The following is a 9,976-nucleotide window of genomic DNA, read 5'->3' as shown; positions in this document are numbered from 1 at the left end:
GTGTTCTTTTAAAAGAGTATGTGGCGTACATTTAAAAGAAAAATCAAGTCAGTTTTTAAGGCAGAAATTCCAAGTGTTTATAAACAGAAGCAAAAACAAAAGCTGGGTAAACCCGGATCTATGGGCACTGAGCACAGGCACCCCCTTGACTCAGGGAATTAGTGCCTTGCATAATCAAGCCCGGGGAGCTCATTTTGTCATGCTCAATAGGCCACAGTGGTGCAACAGTAGGGGTGGAGGGATCAGCAGCACCAACAATGAATTCCCTTCATTTTTCCAATTTAAGGCCTGAGCAGAGGAAATGCAAAGCTTTTCTTTTTCTCTCTCTCTCTCTTTTTTTTCCTTTTTTTTTTTTTTTTTTTTTTTAAGAGTAGATGAAAAGAGTGAGGCAGTAAAGAAGCCAGGTTGACACCTGTATCTGTGACAGCTCAGGCAAGGGAAATAGTGGGAAAGAATCTGCTGGCAGCAATTTGAAACTGTACCCCTTCCTGCCTTGGACGCTTTGACGGATGGCGCAGCTTTGTGCAGCCATATGGTCGAACATCTTGAAGGGCCGCCACGGAGGTGCTGGTGCCAGTGCTGGGAAGGGAACCGAGTCATTAGCGGAAACCAGAGTTCTGAGAGAGGGGCTATTGATCCGTAATCTTGTGGGGGAAGGCAAAGCCCAGGCCCGTGGCAGGGCTGAGCCCAGCAGCCAGCAGGGTGGCTCAGCACATGGTGCTGCATGTCCTGTTGGAGCAGAAGGCCATGCACTCAGCTGAGCAGATGCAAAGGCTCGCTCACTGCAGTTCCTTCTTTATGCACCTCCCCCTTCTCTCTATTCACCCCAAATAAAATCTGGCTCTATTACAAGCTGTCACAGGTTTTTCCCCACAACAGAGCATCCCCAGCAGGATGCAGCTTGCCCAGCCTGAGCTGCAGCTGAGAACTGAGATCCCCAGCCTGTGTCCCTGCCAGCACTGTGCCCATCCCTGCAGAGGAGGACCAAGGCCAGCGAGATAAGGGTTGTAATGACTGTGGTGGTTTTTGCTTTCCCTTTTACTGCTCAGTTCATTATGTTTGTTTCCAGCAGAGAAGAGTTTATGTGTGAGTGACTGTGCTGGCTGTGTTGGACCAAGCTCCCTACATGGTTATGTGGATGGACTCCAGGGACAGAGCTACACTTCCCTTAATAAGCTCCTTGCACCACATTAAAGATAAAAGAGGAAGGGAAATATTTATATTCTGACAAAGCAGCTCTTCCCTTCAGGCTCTTGTTTTATTTATTAGCCTGCTCTGTCCCTCTTCTGCAGTTTTTTTTCTCAGTTTGAGTGCCTGTGCACTCTTCTCCTTTGTTCGCTAATATTGTTCCTGGGAGACAGTGGCAGTGAAACTGAAGAATTACTGTCCAAGACATCAAATCCAAATTGTGTAATTCCTGGTTGATAACTTCAGCTCTCCCCCTATCTGTGTTTTTAACACAGAGTAATGATTTATAGTGCTTAAATAATTGAATGTACATCTGGTTTACACCAGTTGCTTTTGGATGAAACTGTAGAAATAGGGTGAGCTGGGTTTTTGATGATTGTTGTTGGTTGTTTGTTTTTTTACATTGCAGTGCAGCTGCTGCTTATCCTCCCTTGTTTGTGTAGGCAATGGAAACCACCATCATTCTTTTCTGTAGAAGCCCTCACCGAGGCATGACACAGCTACACTGAGACCTTTCTAACCTCATTCATCAAACACTTCCTTCCCTCTGAGGCCTCATCCCCAGGGACCGTTCATTTCCTTCAACTAATAGGTATGCCACGTGAAAGGCATCTCAGTGCCTAGCTCTGGCTCTCCATTTGTGGAAAGGTTCAAGAAGACATAAGAATGCTACCAGCACATGCAGAACACAATATTCCCTAACCGTTCTGCTTCTTTTGCTGCTTCTCATATATTCCAGGAAATCATATGCTAGCTTAAAATGTCGGGGGACACCAGTGCCCATGTTATAATTATTTTAGTTATGTTTTCTTGTCACAATCAAGTATCTCTCCTGAGAGTGAAGCTTCAAAATTAAAGAGAGTTGGTGCCCAGCGTTGTCACCTTGCCGACATTGTCACATTGCTGCTTGCTGTCACAGAACTGTAAAATGTCTGCAATGTGCACTGCTGTGCTTCAGGAGCTCACTGCAAACAGATGAATGAATCCTTCCCAGCTGGCCAGGGCAGTGTGCTCATTTTCACCATTCACAATCCCAAACAAGAAGCGCCACAGCTCTGTTTCCAGACCCATCAAGAAGGTAAAGGAATTTGTTAATTGATTTTTCTCTCTCCCATATCAATTAATGAAGCTCAATGAGAGAGATGCTGTGCTCTCCACGTAGTTAATTACTCCTTTTCATTTATCTTCACAAATAACAGCAATAAAGCAATTAGCAAAGGATTTACAGGGTGTGGAGCAGTGAAAGATTCCTCTGGCTCTTCTTCAGCTCAAGCTGTTCGTTCAGGCTCTCTCTGAGGGGATTTGTATCCCCCACCCTCTGTGGTGTGGCTGCTGAAAGCCCGGCCTCAGGATGTGAAATCTCAGTTTCTGTCCCTGAAGGGAGAGTTAACAGCTTCGGTGCCAGCCCTCAGCAAAGGGACAACAGTGCCAGTGCTCCACTGCTGCTGTCCCTGCTGCTAGCCCTCTCCTCCCAGCCAGCCCACCCAGGGGCCCTCAGAAAGGGACGGAGCTGCTGGAGGACAGAGTTGTTCTTTCTGCTCTGTGGCTTTGGGGCATTGAGCGGATTTTGCTTTCTTGCCCAGATGTTAGGGCTCACTCAAACAGCTTTCTCCAAACTGCCCAACATGGCTGCACTGGTCGTTTACACTTTCTGCAGAAATTACTGCAGCTGCACGATGGGGGAAGTGCCGGCAGGGAGCGGCTCCACTGAACAGAACGTGTGTGAGCCCTTGATGGAGCATCTGACCCTGTGCTGGGCTGCTCAGGTTAGCTTCTGCCAGCACCTCTCCTGGGTGGGTCCCTTCAGCACCCCATGCCTGTCCAGGCTTTCCTTTCCCTCTCTCTCTGAGTGTTCACATGGGCCCTGTCGCTTGGCCCATGGCAGGGCTGCTGGTTGGGAGCAGCAAAAACATGCCAAGCCCATCCTCCAGCAAGGAATAGGGCGTTACTGGGGACTGCTGTTTTGCAGTGTTCATATGACGGGTGATTAAGCTCAGTTAGAGCTCAAGGATTCCAAGTATTATTTGCATGGGCTTGGGAACTGAGATCAGCAATGTTTTTTCCATGTGCCAGTTTCCGTGGTGTGATTGGGTTCTGCCCACCCTCGCTTTTCCACCTGGACTTTGGTGGGTGGGTTGTGAACACTCACCCTGCAGCAGGGATCACAGCCCCCACGACCAGTTTTGGCCACTTTGTGGTTCCAAAAAACTTTGTCTTGTCATCTACCCTTAGATACTATTGCTGGAGAGTAAGTTTGTTGATACTGTCCCGTTTAAGAGCAGCTTTGCAGAGTGTTTCTCTTTTCCTGCTGTTTAAGGAATTTGCCAGCACATGAGAGCAAGCAGCAGGTCCTGAAGTGATGCAGCAAGAATTACGGGCATTCAGCTCCTCCTTCTTACCCACAGCTCCCCTTCTCATCAGCTGCAGTGGTGTGTTGCTGGAAGGCCCATCTCCACCCTTCTTCTGGAGGCTCAGAGAGCTGCAAATGAGTGTTCCCCTTTCTGTGCTCCGAGCTATGGAAAGTGAGAGCTCTTCTTGTCCCCAGTAGTCATGGTGGCCTGAGAAGGAAAGCAGATCCCAATAGCCTGGAGTAGAGCTGGTTCAGTGAAGGCTGGCTCCTTCTGAGCCAGAGCCTGAGGAGGGAACAAGCCCTGAGTACCCCCAGCCCTTGCTGGTCTTCAGGCTTTGATGATAAAAAAAGGTCTTATCTGTATGCAGATGGATGCAGGCAGGAACATGTGCAGTGTTCCTTCAGCCGAGGTGTTTTGCCCTAGTGAAAAGCTGTGATGGGGTGGCACATGTTTAGTTGCCTCACAGCCTCCTGTTCTCACCCCAGGCAGCCTGGTTGGCTCCACACTGGTTTTGTCTGCTCTGCAAGCTTGCCCACCAGCAATGAAGGAAGAGCTGGAGAGCTCTAGGAAGTATGCAGCTCTTCCAGCACAAGGCTTTTTGAGACTATGTACATTATCTTAACATCACAGCCCCTAAATATGTTTGGCTTGGGCTGATCCTTCTGTTACTGTAGGAAAATGTCTTGTTTTTTTCTTTGTCTATCCTTTTGCTTGCTTCCTCACCTCTGCCATGCCTGTCTCCATGTTGAATGTAAACTTGGTGTACTGCTATCAAGTGACAGTGAAGAGATGTGAATGTTCTGTGTGACAGGGTGTGTATAGTAGATGCATATTTGTCCTGAAGGCGAAATGCAATGTTTCATCCCAAGGGAAAGAAGAATGACCTTTGGTCTGTCTGGATATTTTACAACATGTCCTTCCTTTTCTGTTTCCTGTGAGGTTAAAGACCCGCTGGTGATGATTAAAAGTACTGCAGTTTCTTCTCTCTCTAAATAGGTTTTTGAGTTATTTCAGAAGCAAGAAAAAGGCTAGAAAGGCTTGGCTGCATCTTCCTTTTCACCCCAATATCCACTGAAAATCAAATTCTGCTGCATTTTACTTTCCAATGAAAGGAAAACTTAATAACAGATTATTTCTGGTCCTGTCCAACAGCAAACACCCCATACCCTCTCCCTGACAGATTCACAGAAGGATGTTTCTTGCTGTCTTCATACCGACAGCTCACTTGCATGATGCCATTGTGGGATCTACAGACTTCTAACCCTTTTGGGTTCACATTTGATAGCAACATTTCTGCTAGGTGCCAAGTTCAGAAATCTCTTCCTCATTACTGCAGAAATGGTTGCCATGGTTTGTATCAGATCCTTTTCCTTGGGATCATTTTGTTGGTCCAGAGCTGCCATAGTTCTTTCTGGTGAACTGTGGGCAGAAATATGTGCATGTTTTGTGGAGAAAAAAATAGTGAGGTGGTGCTGGTGGTGCATTGTGCAGGTGGTCTGCATGTGCCCGACTAATCTGGTGCTTTGGGAGATGTTGCATTTACTATGCTCCGGCCTCACAGCTGATCCTAGTATGTACTCTGACATCTCTTGGAAGTGCTGGACTCTACTGCAAGCTGTGCAGCTGATCTGTACAGATGCCGTGGAAATGTCTGTGGTTTTTGGACATTGGGTAACCTGAGGATCATTGCCACACAGTACTTCCAGCTGGGCCATTGGGCTCCCAGAACTCCCACATTAAGGTGAAGAAAATCCTGAGATTCTCCTTTCCTTCCAGACAAAATCTGCGGGCAGAAGAGGGCATGTCCAATTAAACCCAGACGTGTTGGCCTTGCTCTAATCTGTCTGCTGGATGTTTGCAAGATGTGAAGAAATCATGCAGCAGATGGATGGTATGACAGTCTAAAACCACACTTTGCTGTGAGTAATGTTAGCATCTTGAGGCAGCCTTTCATCCCCAGTGTTTCTCAAAAGCAATTAGTGTGAAATTCTCCGCAGGATCAAGATTGGAAGTACTTTTCCCACTCCACATTGTCTTCTTTCCCAGTTTTTAATCTTCTCATAATTTACTTAATGGCAAATCTGTGTGTAACATATACATGTATTTGCATTCAATTCTACAATTCTTTCTGGGACTATATGAATGTGGCCCATCCCATTCAGCCAGGACATTTGGTGAGGCCAAGCATCCTGCTCTCAAACTTACCCAAACAAGACAGATGTAAACAAAACTCTTGCCTGTCCAGGGCTGCAGGGTTGGGCTCGCAGCCACTTGGTCAGAAAGCTCTGAAGGAGATCTGAGTGAGCTGTGGAGCAGCTGCTGAAATGGCGGATAGAACAAACAAACAGAAATGAATATTTTCTGCTCTCCATGTATACAATGTGCAGGCCCGGCTCAGAAGTTGGGCTGTCTGGAGGTGGGTGTCTTAATGTAGCCTCCCCAGAGCCCTCTTGCTGTCTTGGAGAGGTAAACCCCATGTTAGGAGCTGGGATGCACTGGCTACCACACTGCCAAAGGTCTGCAAATGAAGCCTCTTACATTGAACCCTCAGATGGCAACATGCCACACAGGTATGTGGTACCTTTGACTCTCAAAGACAGGCAAAAAGGATGTTTCAAAAGTTAGATTAGTCATCAGCCAGGCTGGAAAAAGCAGTCTGCCTCCCCTGCATCACTTACTTTACCTGTACATCTCTGTCTGGATTTAAATACTGCATTTTGGGGAACTTTTGGCTGACCTGGTTCAGTACCTGCCTTGCCCACCCACCCTCTGTTTTCCAACACTAGCAGATGACTCCTCTTGGAATGCAGACCTGCTGCTTAGCAATTGCATTAAGGCAATGGAAGTAGGGCCTTTTGTTTCTCAGTTTTTCATCTCTGTAAGTACAGTGGAAGTAACTGTGAGTTGGAAGACATGGAGCAGCAGGTTGCTGCCACTCTTTATGGAAGTGTATAAAAGTGGAACAAGGCAAAGCATGCTTCTTACATTGTTGTTTACCCAGATTAACTACACTGTGGCAAAGGCAGTCTCTGGTGTGTAAGTCCTGTCACAGTCTCCAGAAGTCCATTTTCACATGGCATTACTGGTCACTGAGTGAGCCCACTGCATTCAAAGCCCCTGCTGTTTTCAGTGAAGTGAGCTGGAGGGACAGCTTTTCTGTAGTGAGCGGGGTGAGGCCCTTTAAAATCAAGGCATAAATGTGAGAGTCTCATTTAATCTAAATGATTGCATACAGTTCAATAGGATAGTGTTCAGAAACTAGAAGGTAAAAGAGGCTTGCCTTTTATCCTTTGGGTAACTTGCTTTTAACATAATTCCCACCTGGTTACCATTCTGTAGCCCTCTGTCACTGAAATGAAGCTGCTGAAATCTGTAATACAGACCTGTAGAGTATGCAGCATCTCAGCCTCTTGAGAACAGCCTGCTAGGGAAGATGCTGTGTAATGGTGCAGTAAATATAGGTCATGTTCAGTAGCATTTAGCTTTTAGCAAGTAGAAAAACCTTATGCGCAAAAGAGGAAAGAAAATTCTTCTGGTGACATAAACATACGTGCTTGAGCTGAATCAATGTACAAAATACTGAGTGTATGTTGAAAAGTTCCATATTAGCTGAAGAAATATTTGCAGTATTTTGTATTTAAACAATGGATATCTGAAGCCATGTGAATCTTCCAGGGTGTCTTTCTTATCCCACATGTGTAATAGCAGCTGACAAAAGCCCACTGCCTTCTAGAAGAATAGTCTGTTTCTGATGCAGAGGCTTTTACTTTTTATCTGTAAAGTCTGACATTGACAAGTGACTTACTTAAGTCTAGGGGGTGAGAGGGAGAAAAAACAGCCTCTTCATCTGAGTGTGGACCTGAACGAGCTGGCTTGGGTATCTAAACCCTAACACCGGCTCCCACCAAATTGCTCTCCACAGATGATTTTGAAACGAACTTTTGAAAACACTTTGAATCTTACCTTTTCCTTCTTATTCAGTGGCAAGATGATGATGTAAACTATCAAACACATAGGAAATACACAAACAAACAGAAAATACAACATTATTCAGAGTTATCTAGACATAAAAAGCCACAAAGAATGTGTTAGCTGTTGTCATAATATGACCAGAACCTTGTGGATTTGTTTAAGTGAAAACTTTTGTATCACATCTGTTCTTTGTTTGGTCCGCAGATCGGAAATTAATTTCTAATGAGTGCCTAATCTACTGCACTGTTCCCTGTGACTTGGCATAAACACTGATTTATTTAGTACAGTTTGGCTGTGATCATATCCTTAGAGCTGGAATCGCAGCTCTTCATTAGGGAACAGTAAGCACTCAGCATATTTTGAGTTGGTTAGACACTGTCTAAAATAATTTACTGTGATATGAGTGGATTAGTAGATTGAAGTTACATGGTGCTGAGACCCGTACACACACTATGTTGAAGGTTTGGGGATTTACATTGGGCTAGGTGGTCTGGTTGCTCAAACCAAATGCTTCCACAAAGACATGTTTTGAGTCTGCCCAGAGGACTGGGCATTGACTCAGATCTGTTACCGGAGCTCATTAAGTTGCATCCAGAGCAGTTCTGGCTTAGCATGCAGGAGAAGTCAAGCTGGCTCACACCAAAACCAATCTGGGAAGCAAACCAGTTCCTACAAAGTGTGGGTGCTCAGTGGATTTATATTTGCTTCATGAATTACTACTACTCTGGACTGCAACACTAATGTAGACATCACGCACTGGAACAAAAATAAAAGAAATAGGTTTTTCCCTGTATTTGTTATTGAAAAGCTGTTTTGGTTCATGTTATTTTGTTTGTTTTGGTGGGGTTTTTGTGATTTCTCATTCTGTTTTATTTTGGTTTTGAGAAATAGCAATGCAGGGTTTTTATTTCTTTAAACGATTCCTTAGTGACAGGATTTTCAGTTGGTGACGAAAGTGAAAGTTCATACATTCCCATGGTCAAATTCACAATGAAGCTCGAGGCCTAATTTTGAAGAATTCAGCATTCTTTGCTGGACCCAAATAGCCACATTTCAGTTCTCACTCAGAACCATACACCCAAGACAGCCCAGCATCCAATGTGCTGAGCTCTTTCACTTCACTGCAGCTCATATTCTGCACTTGTGCACAGCTGCACAGGACCTTTGGCCACAAATTCCATATAAGCACATATATGTGTGTGTGTGTGTGTGTGTGTGTGTGTATGGATTTATATTGTTGGTAAGAGCTTTGATGGTGCTCTATGAGAGATTTCTCCACTACACTAGACTGAATCAGCTTCTTCTGCCTTGGTTTGTGTGTCTGCTGGATTTAGCAGCTTGCTTATGTCAGCCTTGGCTGGGTTAGCTCATCTGTCTTCTGGGACCACCATTTGTCAGGGTGGGTTAATATCCCATCTCAAGCCATGTTGCCTATGATGACAAAGAGAGTTCTGAACAACATTCAATTATCTTTTTGTCCTGACTTTTGGGGTGCTTCAGTTCTTTATTGGTGAAAATTCTTGCAGAACACTGCAGCTTCGTTATTCCTGGAAGGAAACTTCCCCGGCAGCACCCCATTTCCCAAGAAGAGTCATGAAAGTGGGAGCAGGTGACAGCACTCCAGGGCACTTGTTTCAGGTTTCTAAGGCTTCTGTTCTGAACGAGCCCAAGGACCGAACCTTTTTCCAGAGACCTTTTCTGTGTGGTCACCAAAAATGGGTCTTTTCCATTAGTATCTTTTTCCATCCAACAGAGTTTTCTTTTGCACCTGAGAAACGTGCTAGGAAATAAAATCTGCAGCTTTTGTTCATGCACCTCTAGCAGAAGTCAACCTTCCCAGTCTGTGCTCAGGGGCTCTCTTCTGTCTGTCTCATTTTTAGTAATGCACGCTTCCTGTTTCTTCAAGCTCAGTTCATACATCTGATTTTATCTTCTGTTCAAGCTGTGTTGTTTTCAGAAATATCAGTATAAGGTGAGATTTCTTCCCTGGACTTTTCGTAACAGGCCAAAATTGTCAGAGCTTTACTTCTCCAAGAAAAGGAGGAAAATCCTGTTACTGTTTTTGTTTAATAACAAACCTGATACTTATAAGCCTAAAAACACTTGTGACAGATGCTGATGCACAGGCACTGCCGAGCGGTTCCTTTTGTTCCCACAAACAGCTGGCTCACTGTTACACCTGAAGTAATTAGAAAGATAAGTTGGAACACTAATTTGCAACATTCAGACCTTCCCTGGGAAGGTATTGCCATGACAAAGGGAAATAAAGGGACTTGCAGTCAAGAACAGGGGCATTACCCACTGTCACGGTTTGAACTAAAAATCCACCTGCGTCCGTGACAGGGGGCCGTGGGCCCCGGAGGGGCCCTAGGCCGAAAAGAAAAAGTTAATTAGGAAAAGAAAACAGCGGCAACGATCTAAGGAGGCACACTTATTTACTAAATACTATATCGAAATACAGGATA

This window comes from Coturnix japonica, chromosome 7 (assembly GCF_001577835.2).
Source record: "Coturnix japonica isolate 7356 chromosome 7, Coturnix japonica 2.1, whole genome shotgun sequence".
Lineage (NCBI taxonomy): Eukaryota > Metazoa > Chordata > Aves > Galliformes > Phasianidae > Coturnix > Coturnix japonica.
The sequence above is the reverse complement of the archived record's forward strand: the minus strand, read 5'-3'. Positions refer to the sequence as shown.